Below are 15,644 nucleotides of genomic sequence, written 5' to 3'. Positions count from 1 at the left end.
TCGTTTAAGCTTGAGATATGGACAGAGCTTCCCCCTGACTAACACACAGCCACCTGAAATTCCTGGATCTCTCCTCCCTGCTCCTGTGTGCATCCTCAGCAGGCTCCTCTCCACCCTCTGCTATCATCCTCCAGGGACCACAGGGTCTCTGACAGCACTCGCAACAGACACATAAATCTTAGTAGAACCCCAGCTTCCCGCCGGGCGGTGTGTCAGCTGCAGATGAGCATCATGGCTGTTTGGAGACTGCCCTGGATGGTGGAGGTGCTGGCCAGGGTCTGGCGGGCCTTCATGGACGAGTTAGGAGCCGAGCAAGTGCTGGCAGTGTTGGCGCCTGGCCATGTCAACCACAACGAGGAGTACAGGGACTACAACCAGGTCCTGGGACTGCCCATGGCTCTGGAGCTTGTGAACTTGCTGGTTGGAGCCCGCGGGCAGATGGGCTTCTTTCTCTCCTCACCGTTTCCAAAGATGAAGAAGAACCCCAGCAACTGCTATTCCCACTGACCTCAGCTCAGTGGTCCTTGGAGCTTTGAATCCCACAGTGGGACAATTATGTCAAGGGAGTGATTCAATATTACCCAGCTTTTGTCCCTCTCTGGTTTCAATGCAGTGGAGGTCAGCTCAGTGTCCCTGGGGTAGGGTGGGGTAGACTTTCCAGCTCAGCTTCTCTGGAAGTCGCCACATACACCTTCCTCCAGCAGCTCTGCCCAGACTCACTGGCAATAGCAACCCGGGCCCGGGTTAGTCAAAGGACTGAGCACAGCTTCGCTGGGGTGCCCTGTAGCATCATGAACCAGTCATCGCACTGCTGGGGCAGAAAGGCTATTTGCTACTCATTGACTGCAGGTCCATGGAAAAGAGCGTGGTGTTACTATCAGACCCTAAGCTGGCTGTGCTCACCACGAACTCCAATGTCCGCCATTCCTTGGGCTCCAGCAAGTACCAGATTCATTGACGCCAGTATGAAGAAATGGCCCAGGCCCTGGGCAAGGTGAGCCTTCTAGAGGTGCGGATGGAGGAGCTTGAGGCAGGCAGAGAGCTGATGAGCAAGGAGGGCTTCTGGCAGCCCTTACATGTAGTAGGTGAGATCTGGAGAACAGGCCACGCAGCAACTGCTCTAAATCGATGAGACTCAGGGACTTTGGGGTCTCATGGTGGACAGTCACTATTCACTCAGGGATGTCTATGGCGTGAGCTGTCCTGAGCTGGACCGATTAGTTGAGGACTCGCTCTCTGTACCTGGGATTTATGGCAATTGCATGACAGGCCTTAGCTTTGGTGGCTGCACTGTCACATTGCTGGAGGCCTCTGCTGCCCCCCTTGTCAAGCATCACTTACAGGAGCAGGAAAGTGGGACAGCCACCTTCTACCTCTCTCATGCTGCCGATGGAGCTCAGGTGCTGAGTTTGTGAGGTGTCCCTGTGACTTATATAACCACAGGCATTAGGCAGAGGCAGCTGGTGGGTACTTCAGCCCTGAATCAGGCATCCTCCTCCTGTGTCTGGGTGTTTAATAAACATGTGCCGTTTACGGTGTTGAAAAAGAAAAAGGAAAAGAAAAAGAAAAGGAAAAGAAATCTTAGTAGAAATCGGCCAGACTTATGGTTGGCTGTGCTGGTCCTGTGTTGACATGGGCCCTCAGGCTGATCCTTCCTGAGTGCACCATGGATCCCTTTCCAACCGTCTCCAGCATCCTTGCCTAGCATTGGGCCACTATCTTCTGCTGTCTACAGGTAGCTCAAGTTTTGGAGGACTGGTCATAGGAGAGGGGAAAGGATGGGATTTTCTCTCTGCCATGATAGATACAATGTCACCAAACTCCTCAATGTGAATGCTGAGGTTATTTTAATGGAAGAAAGAACCAGAGTGTATCCTTTCCCATCACATCCCAGCTAATTGACTTAGCCTGTGTCTCTGAAGCACTCTACAGTGGCTGCCATGATTTTGATATTTGTCACTTGGAGGCAGCAAGACAATCTTCTTAAGGATTTGGGAATCATCTTCTTCATGCCCTTCCAGCCTAACCTGCTCAGAGAGACTCTGGGCATACCCTGGCACTGCCTTCGTAGTTGCTCCTGATGGTCTGTTTCCCTGGAGGCCCAGGTGCTGTCTTCTAAGAATTACTTGCCTGGATTCTCTTCCTGTATCTTCTTACTGAGGAAGAGGCTTCTGGTCTTGGACTCCCAAGAGGACATGCTGCTATTTGTCTCTGAGGACTCAGAGCTTTCAGTGACCACATCTTGTGTGTTTTCAAAGGTTGACTTTTGTGAGGATGTGAACAAGTGGTTCCTGATGATGTCATTGTTGTTGTTGTTGTTGTTGTAGTTTTTGTTGCATTTCCTTTCCTTGATGATGAAATTGTGGAATTGATGCTGCCCTCATTCTGCCTGAATGTCCCTTTTCCGAAGTGAGGCATAAGCCCCTGCAGTGGGGAGGTGTTTTCTAGGAAGCTATTCTTAATTGAAAAAAGGGAGGGAGGCATACTGTGCCTCCTCTTACACCCTTTCCCCCCATTTCCAAGCACCTCAGAGAAAGAGAAGGTAGGAAGGCTCAGGGCACTGGTTAACCTCCTTGCAGGCAGAGGAAGGTTGGAAGCTGTTGTAGGGTCCAGTGTACCACCCTGGCCTCCATAGTGATTCAATTGTGCCTGCTAGGTCGACTCCCTTCTGATAGTCAAGTATGTTGCCATGGCATGACTATACTTCCACTCCCTCAAAGTATATCTGAGTTCTTGAATGTTGTATCCAATCACAAACATCCCAAAGGCAATGTTGGGCTCTGGTTCTCTAGGAATTTCCTCTGAGGAACTCAATGTGTCTGGAACATGGCACAGCCATAGGTGTGTCATTATATCTTTGATGGATGGTCTCATCGTGGGGTTTATTTTCATTAATCTCTTCAATAGGTCTTGAAGCTCTGGGGAGAGGTGATATGGGGTCCAACAGCTCCAGGATAGGATTTCTTTCTTTATCTTGGAAAGCAATCTTTTGATTTCTCTAAATGGGAGGAAAATATATATATAATATAAATAATATAATAGGAGTCCTAGGCTCAATATGTCAGTTGGAAGGACATCACATGGTGTGTGACAGAACACTTGAGGAGCACAGTATTGTGCTGTGCCACAAAAGCCCTTGAACTTTTCCTCAGAGGCCAATCTTTTATGTAAACAAAATTCAGTGAGTTTCACATGCCCCTCCCAATCCAATAAGATGTTCTCAGCCTTGAAGTCAGGGTGGGCAATATTCTGACTATGGATATAGCTGATGGACAGAGCTCCCTAAATATGCTACGTGCCTCTTCCTCTTGCAGACGCCCATACTTGTTGATGTAGTTCCTCGGGGATCCCTGGGTTGCATATTCCATCACAAGGTCTCAATGACCTGTAGAAGCTATATTATGGGACTATGGTATACTAATTTCATGAGGTCAATCTCAGAGATGACTAATAAGTCTATACTTGTGATCTTTTCCAATATCTTGATGGCTACCAGAGTCTGAGTCAGAAGGTAGAGAGCCACTTTGCCTTGTTCAAAGGAACCTTCATCTAGGGTGCCAGGATGTAGTAATCCAGTACCAGGGTGTTCCTTTCCTTGTAACTGGCCTTGAGTTCTATCGACATCGTCACACTTCCGTCCTCTTGGTCAGAGTCACCAGGAACTACAGTGAGGATAGTTGGCAGGAAACACAAATTAAAATTTCTTCTAGCAAAGCTGACTACTAGAGATTCTAAGATTAAAAGTCAGAGATACCTCCAAAGAAGAGTCTGGCTGTGGCTCCAGGGCACAGGGAAACCAGAACGAAGCAAAGACAAACACAGTGGATGGAAAGAAGGAAGAAGCTCAGAGCAGAAAGAAAGCAAGGACAATGGAAGACAACAAATTCTACAGGAGAACAAGGATCCCCATTTCAAAGGAGAACACATTGATGAACTTACCTAAGACATCTATTATGAAGGGAAAGCATTGTGTGTGTGTGTGTGTGTGTGTGTGTGTGTGTGTGTGTGTTTCCAACCAGATGTGTAAAAGCACAGTAAAATTCACATAGGAGATTTGGGGGGAAGAAAAACATCTGGGGTGGGGACTCTGCACCAATTACAAGCAACAGCAAATTGAACAGCAGTCAAGGGTTAAATTGGATTTCCTAGTGGGCAAACAATTCTAAGGGTACAAATTTCCAAGATCAGGATTGCTGGAATTTTGTGTCCTGATCTTATGGAGATCAGAGTTGGGTGGCTTTTCTGTTCAGGATCTGGTGACTTTTCTTGCTCAGTGATTACTCAGGTTTGTTTTTTGGTTTAATTGCTTGCTTCACCCGGTTTGTTCCTACACATGGTCCATTGTTCAGGATGGGAAGTCCTTTCAGGCCACAGGATGCTTCAGCTTAGGTTCTGGGACACAGTCATGGAGCTCTTCAGGAGTGTGGAAAGGACGTCTGCCCCCATGGCAGCCCCTGTGGTGTTACCTCACTCTGATGGCAGGCAAAGTCTGGAGGGTAAGTGTCATTGCCCTGGCAGTTCCTGCTGAGTTACCTCACAGGGGTCCCAGGCTGAGGTAGAAAAGGAGGTGCAGTCGCTTGGCAGCTTCTGTAGCTGTACCTCAAGTTGTTTTTACATTTATTTCTGTTATTGGATTTTTTTTTTACATTTCAAATGTTATTCCATTTCCTGGTTTCCCCTCCAGAAACTATCCCCACTTCCTCTGCTTTTGTGACGGTGCACCTCCACCCACCTATTACCTCCCACCTCCCCATTCTGACATTACCCTACACTGGGGCACCAAGCCTTGACAGGACCAAGGGTCCCTCCTTCAATTGATGCCTGACAAAGGCATCCTCTTCTACATATGCAGCTAGAGCCATAGATCCATCCCTGTGTACTCTCGGGATGGTGGTTTAGTCCCCGGGAACTCAAGGAGTTATGGTTGGTTCATATTTGTATTGTTCTTACGGGGTTGCAAATCCTATCAGCTCCTTCAGTCCTTTCTCTTAACTCCTTCAATGTGGATCTCATTCTCAGTTCAGTGGTTAGCTGCAAGCAACTGCCTCTGTGTTTGTCAGGCTCTGGCAGAGCCTCTCAGAAGACAGCTATGTCAGGCATCCATACTTTGGTCTTTCTTCTTCTTGATCTTCAGAATGTATGTAAATTGTGTCTTGGGTATTCCAAGCTTTGGGACTAATATTCACTTATCACTGAGTGCATATCTTGCGTGTTGTATTGTGATTGGGTTACCTCACTCAGGTTGACATTTTCGAGTTCCATTCATTTGCCTGTGAATTTCATGGAGTCATTGTTTTTAAGAGCTGAGTAGTATTCCATTGCGTAAATGTACCATATTTTTAGTATCCTTTCCTCTGTGGAAGGGCTTCTGGGTTCTTTTCAGTGTCTGGCTATTATCAATGAGGCCACTATGAACATAGTGGAGCATGTGTCCTTGTTATATGTTGGAGCATCTTTTGGGTATATGCCTAGGAGTGGTATAGCTGAGTCAGGAAGTCCTATGTTCAACTTTTGAGGAACCACCAGACTGATTTTAAGAGTGGTTGCACCAGCTTACAATCCAATTAAAAATGGAGGATTGTTCCTCTTTCTCCATATCCTAGCAAGCATCTGATGTAACCTGAGATTTTGATCTTAGTCATTTTGACAGGTGTGGGTAGAATCTTGGGGTTCTTTTGATTTGCATTTCCCTGATGCCTAAGGTTGTTGAACATTTCTTTATGTGCTTCTTGGGTATTCTATATTCCTTAATTGAGAGTCTTTGTTCAGCTCAATAATCCATTTTTGGTAGGGTTATTTGTTCTTCTGAAGTCTAACTTCTTGTGTTCTTTGCATATATTGGTTGTTAGCCCTCTATCAGATGTAAGGTAGATAAAGATCTTTCTCCAATCTCTTGGTTCCCATTTTGTCCTAATGACAGTGGATCTTTGCCTGACCTTTGCAATTTTTTTGAGGTCCCATTTGTCGATTCTTGATCTTAGAACATAAGCCATTGATGTTCTGTTCAGGAAAATTTTCCCTGTGCTCATGTGTTTGAGGCTCTTCCCCACTTTCTCTTTTATTAGTTTGAGTGTATTCGGTTTTATGTGGAGGTCCTTGATCTACTTGTCCTTGAGCTTTGTCCGAGGCAGTAAGAATGGATCTATTTACATTCTTCTACATGCTGATCTCCAGATGATTCTACACCACTTGTTGAAAATGCTATTTCTTTTCCTACTGGCTGTTTTTTGTTCCTTTGGCAAAGATCACGTGACCATAGGTGTGTGGGTTTATTTTTTGTCCTCAGTTCTATATTCCATTGATCTATCTGTCTCCGTACCAATACGATACAGTTTTTATCACTATTGGTCTGTAATACAGCTTGAGGTTAAGGATGGTGATTTTCTCCAGAGGTTTTTTAATTGTGGAGAAGTTTTTGCTACACTGGGATTTTGTTATTCCAAATGAATTTACAAATTGCTCTTTCTAATTCTATGAAGAATTGAGTCGAATCTCTACATTGATAAGAGTGGGGTATTGAAGTCACCCCCTATTATTGTTTGAGTTGCAATGTGTGCTTTGAGCTTTAGTAAATTTTCTTTTATGAATGTTGGTGCCCTTGCATTTGGAGCATATATATTCAAAATTAAGAATTAATCTTGGACTTTTCCTTTGATGAATATGAAGTGTCCTGAGTTATCTCTTATGATAACTTTTAGTTGAAATTCAATTTTATTTGGTATTATAATGGCTATTCCAGCTTGTTTGTTGGAACCATTTGTTTTGAAAAAAAAATTCCCTCCCTCTTACTCTGAGTAAGTATCTGTCTTTGTCACTGAGGTGCATTTCCTGTATGCAACAAAATGCTGGATCCTGTTTATTTATGCAGTCTGTTAGTCTATGTCTTTTTATTGGAGAATTCAGTCTATTGATGTTGAGAGATATTAGGGACCAATGATTATTAATTCTTATTACTTTTGTTGTCGAAGATAGAATTGTGTTTGTATGGTTATCTTTTTTTTGGGTTAGTTTCCATTCTTGTATTGGAGTTTTTCATTTATTATCCTTTGTAGGGCTGGATTTGTGGGAATATATTGTGTAAATTTAGTTTTGTCATGGAATTTCTTGGTTTTTCCTTCTATGTCACTTGAGAGTTTTCCTGGATATAGCAGCCTGGGCTGGCATTTGTGTTTTCTTAGGGTCTATACAACATTTGCCCAGGATCTTCTACCTTGCATAGTCTCTGTTGAGAAGTCTGGTGTAATTCAGAGGTCTGCCTTTATATGTTACCTGAACTTTTCCCCTTACTGCTTTTAATATTCTTTCTTTGTTTAGTGCATTTGGTGTTTTGAGTATTATGGGATGAAAGGAATTTCTTTTCTGGTCCAATCTAATTGGAATTCTGTAGGCTTCTTGTATTTAGGATAGGGAAGTTTTCTCCTATAATTTTGTTGAAGATGTTTTACTGGCCCATTAATTTGGGAATCTTCACTCTCTTCTATACCTATTATCCTTAGGTTTGATTTTCTCATTGTATCCTGGATTTCTTGGACACTTTGTGTTTTTGCATTTTCTTTGATTGTTGTGTCAATGTTTTCTATGGTATCTTCTGCCCCTGATATTCTCTCTTCTATCTCTTGTATTCTGTTGGTGATGATTGTATCTAGACTCCTCATCACTTCCCTAGGTTTTCTATCTCTGGGGTTGTCTCCCTTTGTGATTTCTTTATTGTTTCAATTTCCATTTTTAGATCCTGGATGGTTTTGTTTAATTCCTTCACCTGTTTGGTTGTGTTTTTCTGTAATTCCTTAAGGAATTTTTGTGTTTCCTCTTTAAGGGTTTCTACCTTTTTACCTGTATTGTCCTGTGTTTTTTTTAAGGGAGTTATATATGTCCTTCTTAAAGTCTTCTAACGTCATCATGAGATGTGATTTTAAATCAGAGTCTTGCTTTTCCAGTGTCTTGGGGTATCTTGGGCTGGCTGTGGTGGGAGAACTGGGTTCTGATGATGCCAAGTGGCCTCGCTTTCTGTTGCTTCAGTTCTTGTACTTATCTCTCCACATCTAGTTATTTCTGGTGTTAGCTTGTCTAGCTGTCTCTGACAGCAGCTTGATCCTCCTGTAAGCCTGTGTGTCAGCACTCCTGAGAGACCAGCTCTCTCCTGGCTGGATTTGGGTACAGAGAGCTGTGGTACTGTGTCAGCTCAGGGAACATATGGAAACTGTCAGGATCGTATCCCAGATTGCTCTTAGGTGCCTGTGTCCTGAGGGTTCCAGGCAGTTTCCTTTGAGGAGAAGTGGTGTGTCAGCAATCCTGGTAGCCCAACTCTCTCCTGGTGGGATCTGGGTACAGAGATCTGTGACACAGGGTTGGTCCCAGGTGCAGTCCTCAGAATAAATTTTATTGTCCACTATCACTGCAAAATGCCACCACTATTTCTTGATACATCATCTCATTATACTAGTAGCCCAGGTGACCCAAACCTAGGTAATTCAGAATAAACCACCACATTCATTGCCTGCAGTAGATCTCTGACTTCTTGCTATACATTGGCTCATTTCCAGTTTTAAATCATCATCTTCCATCATTTTAGCTTCCTATTTTAGGTTCCTCTATCCAATATTTTCCTCCCTTTGTGGCTTCCATTCCTCCACATATTCTCTTCCCATTTTACCCATCTTGACATAAATGGCCCCTTCTTTCTTAGAAGCAGGCTGGTTTTGTCAAACATAGACTGGCTGGTAGTAATTCTCCATATTTTTCAAGATCCTGAGTATTATGGTGACAGGTTTACACATTCTGCATTTTTAGACCTATCCCTAATGCTCCTGTGCCTAGTCATGTGGGTGTGTGGAGAAGGCATTCATGGATCCCAACCCTTATTGTACACACAGGTTTTGACAAGCATTAATTGTGACTGGCATTTTTCTGTGCTTTTTTTTTGTTTTGTTTGTTTCTTTTTACACATCTGTTAGTTTGAGTGCTTTAAAGAGTTGATGGCTTTAAGGTCTTCCTAGAACCTCAGACTTTTGACACTAGGGTAATTTCTTCCATGTTCTGGCTCATTCCCAGTTTATGGGCCTTTCTCTGGAACAAATGGCAGGGGCCTGAATACATAATCCACCAGTAAGTAAAGAAAGGCTGACACTTTACTCATGGCTACTCCCAGCACTCTGGTTCAGAGGGTGCAGTCTAAACTAAATGGAGAGAAACTTGAAGCAATCCCACTAAAATCAGGGACTAGACAAGGCTGCCCACTCTCTCACTACATATTCAATATACTACTTGAATCTACAGATTCAATGCAATCCCCATCAAAATTCCTACTCAATTCTTTATAGAGATAGAAAGAGCAATTTGCAAATTCATTTGGAATAACAAAAAACCCAGGATAGGGAAGACTATACTCAACAATAAAAGAACTTCTGGGAGAATCACCATCCCTGACTTTAAGCAGTATTACAGAGAAATAGTCATAAATCTGTATGGTATTGGTACAGAGACAGGGAGGTAGATAAATGGAACAGAATTGAAGACCCAGAAATGAACACACACACCTATGGTCACTTGATCTTTGACAAAGGAACTAAAACCATCCAATGGAAGAAAGATAGCATTTTCAACAAATGGTGCTGGTTCAACTGGAGGTCAACATATAGAAGAATGCAAATCAATCCATTCTTATCACCATGTACAAAACTTAAGTACAAGTAGATCAAGGACCTCCACATCAAACCAGATACACTCAAACTAATAGAAGAAATAGTGGGGAAGAGTCTTGAACACATGGACACTGGGGAAAATTTCCTGAACAAAACACCAATGGCTCATGCTCTAAGATCAAGCATCAACAAATGGGACTTCACAAAACTGCAAAGCTTTTGTAAAGCAAAAGACACTGTCATTAGGACAAAATGGCAACCAAAAGATTGGGAAAAGATCTTTACCAATACTATATCTGATAGAGGGCTAATATCCAAAATATACAAAGAATTCAAGAAGTTAGATTCCAGAGAGCCAAATCACCTTATTAAAAATTGAGTACAGAGCTAAACAAAACATTCTCAGCTGAGGATTATCAAATGGCCAAAAGGCACCTAAAGAAATGTTCAACATCCTTTGTCATCAGGGAAATGCAAATCAAAACAACAGTGAGATTCTACCTCACAGAAGTCAGAATGGCTAAGATAAAAAGCTCAGGTGACAGCAGATGCTGGTGAGGATGTGGAGAAAGAGGAACACTCCTCCATTGGTGGTGGAATTGCAAACTGGTAGAACCATTCTGGAAATCAATCTGGAGGTTCCTCAGAACATTGGACATTCCACTGTCTGAGGACCCAGCTATACCTCTCTTGGGCATATACCCAAAAGATGCTCTAACATACAACAAAGACACATGGTCCACTATGTTCACAGTAGCCTTATTTATAATAGCCATAAGGTGGAAAGAACCCAGATACACATCAAGAGAAGAATGGATACAAAAAAATGTGGTACATCTACACAATGGAGTACTACTCAGCTATCAAAACCAATGACTTCATAAATTAATAGGCAAATGGAATGAACTAGAAAATATCATCCTGAGTGAGGTTACTCAATCACAGAAAAACACACTTGGTATGAACTCATTGATAAGTGGATATTAGCCAAAAAGCTCAAATTACCCAAGATGCAATCCACAGACCACAGGAAGGTCAAGAAGAAGGATGACCAAAATGTAGATGCTCCCCCTCCTCCTTAAAAGGGGGAAATATCCATAGGAGGGAGTATGGAAGCAAAGTTTATAGCAGTGACTCAAGGAATGGCCATTCAGGGCCTGACACACGTGTCCCATATATATACAGCCATCAGAATTAGATAAGATTGATGAAACTAAAAAAAATGCTTGCTGAAATGGACTGGATATAGATATCTCCTGAGAGACACATCCAGAGCATGTCCAATACAGAGGTCAACACTACCAGCAAACCACTGAACTGAGAATAGGACCCCCTTGGGCGGAATTAGAGGAAGTATTGAAAGAGTTGATAGAGTTTGCAACCCCATACAAACAACAATGCCAACCAACCAGAGCTTCCAGGGACTAAACCACTACAGAAAGACTGTACATGGGCTGACCCAGGGCTCCAACTGCATATGTAGCAGAGAATAACCTTGTTGAGTCACTAGTGGAAGGGGAAGCCCTTGGTCTTGCCGAAGTTGGACCCCAGTGCAGGGGGATATGGGGGGGCAATAAGGGAGAAGTATAGGGGTAATACCCACATTGGGGAGGGAGAGGGAAGGAAATGGGGGCTTATGGACAGGAAACCAGGAAGGGGAATAACCTTTGAAATGAACCTAAAGAAATATATCTAATTAAAAATTAAAAAAAATGGAGTGTAATCTAGGGTTTGTGGGGTACAATGTTGATTTGCAAGAAGACAGCATTATAAGGCTCTTGGGGGGAACGAAATATGTTCATGTAGGGAAACTAAGATGTTCATGTGATTTACAAATAATTATATGCACTAGACATAAGTTCCAGGCAGGAAAAATCAAAAGCTGCAGGCAGAAAGAAGTGGGCCACTGATGGGAGGGGGATATATAATAGAATGAACTATAATTTTATTTGAACAGAAAAAAGTCCCCATTGTGACATGGGAGGGACTGCAGTGGAAGTGGGACATCTGTTTCCTCCCCTCATATCATTTATATGTTCTAGATGGCCTCTGTTCCTGCTGCACATGCACCTGGGTACTGAGTTTTCCATAAAAGGAAGTTTTGCATCCTCGATACTACTACTGCCATCACTGGATCATTGGTGTGGCCCCCTGACTCAAGGCCTGACCTACAGTCATCTCATAGCTGGTGTCCAGGATTCCAGACATGTTTTAGGGGGCAGTGTGTGGGCTACCAGAGTACTGGGCCTAAAACAGTCAAAATGTGATAGTACCTGATAGATACTGCTCTGCCTGGGGCACAGCCCAAGATCCAGCACCCAGCATGGTATCTTCTATGATGTCATTTTGGGAATAAGCCTTGGACATATTTCCCAACACAGAAGTACAATGTGGTGGTTCCTGGCTATGGTTTCTTCTTGGGGAGTGCCATTTGGTACACCCCTAAGTGTTGGTGGCCTGATGTCAACTCTGCAGTCCCAACCCTGGGTATTACTTTTGCCTTGAGGCACAGTGTGTGCTGCTTGGGAATTTTGATGGGATCCTGTGAGGGCTAGTATTTTTCCACTAGTCTCAGACAGCCTCTCCTATCCAGGAGGGAGAGCAGCAATCATGTCTCCATCAGTTCCTGAGGTCACCAGGAGCCCTGTCTTCACAGCAGGGCTGTCTTAACATTATCTAAAGGAATGCATTTCAAGGACCCCGACAGTGCCCTCCTGTGTAGTGACCTAAGGCTCACCAATGCCCCCATATGCCCAATCTCTATTGCTGTGACCTGCCCTTTATGAAATGTTTAGATTTGTACTTTATGGATTGTTCAGGGTTCGCCTGTCTTCTAAAGGTATACAGTGCTTTTCGCACAATGCCCAATTTTACATATTAATTCTGCCAACCCAGGAGCTTGGGAGACCTTTCCATCTTCTGTGATCTTCTTCAGTTTCTTCCTTCAAAGAATTGAAGTTCTTGTCATACAGATCTTTCACTTGCTTGGTTTGAGTCACACCAAGGTATTTTATATTATTTGTGACTATTGTAAAGGGTGTTGTTTCCCTAAATTCCATCTCAGCCTGTTTATGTACCGACTGTTTTTACCTCACAGAATGGAGGTAGGGACTGATAACAACTGCATATAAGTTGGGGACTACAATCTGAGCACAATATTCTAAGTTTTATTAATTTAAAACTGAAAACAAATAAATCCCTAAGAAATGTGCAAACTATCTGGAACACATGGGCACTGGAAAAAATTTCCTGAACAAAACACCAATGGCTTATGCTCTAAGATCAAGAATCGACAAATGGGATCTCATAAAACTGCAAAGCTTCTGTAAGGCAAAGGACACTGTGGTTAGGACAAAACGGCAACCAACAGATTGGGAAAAGATCTTTACCAATCCTACAACAGATAGAGGCCTTATATCCAAAATATACAAAGAACTCAAGAAGTTAGACCGCAGGGAAACAAATAACCCTATTAAAAAATGGGGTTCAGAGCTAAACAAAGAATTCACAGCTGAGGAATGCCGAATGGCTGAGAAACACCTGAAGAAATGTTCAACATTTTTAGTCATAAGGGAAATGCAAATCAAAACAACCCTGAGATTTCACCTCACACCAGTGAGAATGGCTAAGATCAAAAACTCAGGTGACAGCAGATGCTGGCGAGGATGTGGAGAAAGAGGAACACTCCTCCATTGTTGGTGGGATTGCAGACTGGTAAAACCATTCTGGAAATCAGTCTGGAGGTTCCTCAGAAAATTGGACATTGAACTGCCTGAGGATCCAGCTATACCTCTCTTGGGCATATACCCAAAAGATGCCTCAACATATAAAAGAGACACATGCTCCACTATGTTCATCACAGCCTTATTTATAATAGCCAGAAACTGGAAAGAACCCAGATGCCCTTCAACAGAGGAATGGATACAGAAAATGTGGTACATCTACACAATGGAATATTTTTTTTTCTTTTTTTTTTTTTTTATTAACTTGAGTATTTCTTATATACATTTCAAGTGTTATTCCCTTTCCCGGTTTCCGGGCAAAATCCCCCTCCCCCCTCCCCTTCCTTATGGGTGTTCCCCTCCCAACCCTCCCCCCATTGCCGCCCTCCCCCCATAGTCTAGTTCACTGGGGGTTCAGTCTTAGCAGGACCCAGGGCTTCCCCTTCCACTGGTGCTCTTACTAGGATATTCATTGCTACCTATGGGGTCAGAGTCCAGGGTCAGTCCATATATAGTCTTTAGGTAGTGGCTTAGTCCCTGGAAGCTCTGGTTGCTTGATATTGTTGTACTTTTGGGGTCTCGAGCTCCTTCAAGCTCTTCCAGTTCTTTCTCTGATTCCTTCAATGGGGGACCTATTCTCAGTTCAGTGGTTTGCTGCTGGCATTCGCCTCTGTATTTGCTGTATTCTGGCTTACACAATGGAATATTACTCAGCTATCAAAAACAACGAGTTTATGAAATTCGTAGGCAAATGGTTGGAACTGGAAAATATCATCCTGAGTGAGCTAACCCAATCACAGAATGACATACATGGTATGCACTCATTGATAAGTGGCTATTAGTCCAAATGCTTGAATTACCCTAGATGCCTAGAACAAACGAAACTCAAGACGGATGATCAAAATGTGAATGCTTCACTCCTTCTTTAAATGAGGAAAAAGAATACCCTTGGCAGGGAAGGGAGAGGCAAAGATTAAAACAGAACTGAAGGAACACCCATTCAGAGCCTGCCCCACATGTGGCCCATACATATACAGCCACCCAATTAGACAAGATGGATGAAGCAAAGAAGTGCAGACCGACAGGAGCCGGATGTAGATCGCTCCTGAGAGACACAGCCAGAGTACAGCAAATACAGAGGCGAATGCCAGCAGCAAACCACTGAACTGAGAATAGGTCCCCCGTTGAAGGAATCAGAGAAAGAACTGGAAGAGCTTGAAGGGGCTCGAGACCCCAAAAGTACAACAATGTCAAGCAACCAGAGCTTCCAGGGACTAAGCCACTACCTAAAGACTATACATGGACTGACCCTGGACTCTGACCCCATAGGTAGCAATGAATATCCTAGTAAGAGCACCAGTGGAAGGGGAAGCCCTGGGTCCTGCTAAGACTGAACCCCCAGTGAACTAGACTATGGGGGGAGGGCGGCAATGGGGGGAGGGTTGGGAGGGGAACACCCATAAGGAAGGGGAGGGGGGAGGGGGATGTTTGCCCGGAAACCGGGAAAGGGAATAACACTTGAAATGTATATAAGAAATACTCAAGTTAATAAAAAAAAAAAGAAATGTGCAAACTTCTGGAAATGAAAAAAAACCAATAATTAATGTGTCAAGAAGACACAAAAGAAACGTTTTTAAAATATTAAACAATAGCCCTGTACAAGGCTTAAGTACAAGTGGATCAAGGACCTCCACATGAAACCAGATACACTCAAACTAATAGAAGAAAAAGTGGGGAAGAGCCTGGAGCACATGGGCACTGGGGAAAATTTCCTGAACAAAACACCAATGGCTTATGCTCTAAGATCAAGAATTGACAAATGGGATCTCATAAAACTTCAAAGCTTCTGTCAGGCAAAGGACACTGTCATTATGACAAAAACGGCAACCAACAGATTGGAAAAAGATCTTTACCAATCCTATATCTGATAGAGGGCTAATATCTAATATTTACAAAGAACTCGAGAGGTTAGAATCCAGAGAGTCAAATAATCCTATTAAAAAAATGGGTGCGGAGCTAAACAAAGAATTGTCAGCTGAGAAATATCAAATGGCTGAGAAGTACCTAAAGAAATGTTCAAAATCCTTAGTCATCAGGGAAATGTAAATCAAAACAACCCAGAGATTCCACCTCACACCAGTCAGAATGGCTAAGACCAAAAACTCAGATGATAATAGATGCTGGTAAGGATGTGGAGAAAGATAAACACTTGTCCATTGATGGTGGGATTGAAAGCTGGTACAACCACTCTCGAAATCAATCTGGAGATTCTTCAGAAAAT

General features: G+C 43.1%; 2 pseudogenes; one reads left to right on the top strand and one right to left on the bottom strand.

Moving 5' to 3' along the window:
- Window positions 1-231: 231 nt before the first annotated feature.
- Window positions 232-1,415, top strand: LOC148006564 (galactokinase pseudogene; annotated as a pseudogene).
- A 1,373-nt stretch (window positions 1,416-2,788) lies between these two features.
- Window positions 2,789-3,427, bottom strand: LOC148006563 (sperm motility kinase Z-like; annotated as a pseudogene).
- Between the last annotated feature and the right edge of the window lie 12,217 nt (window positions 3,428-15,644).

The sequence above is a fragment of the Rattus norvegicus genome, chromosome 3 (assembly GCF_021556685.1).
Source record: "Rattus norvegicus strain SHRSP/BbbUtx chromosome 3, alternate assembly SHRSP_T2T, whole genome shotgun sequence".
Lineage (NCBI taxonomy): Eukaryota > Metazoa > Chordata > Mammalia > Rodentia > Muridae > Rattus > Rattus norvegicus.
Note: the sequence above shows the minus strand (reverse complement) of the source record. Positions and strands in the feature narration are given on the sequence as shown.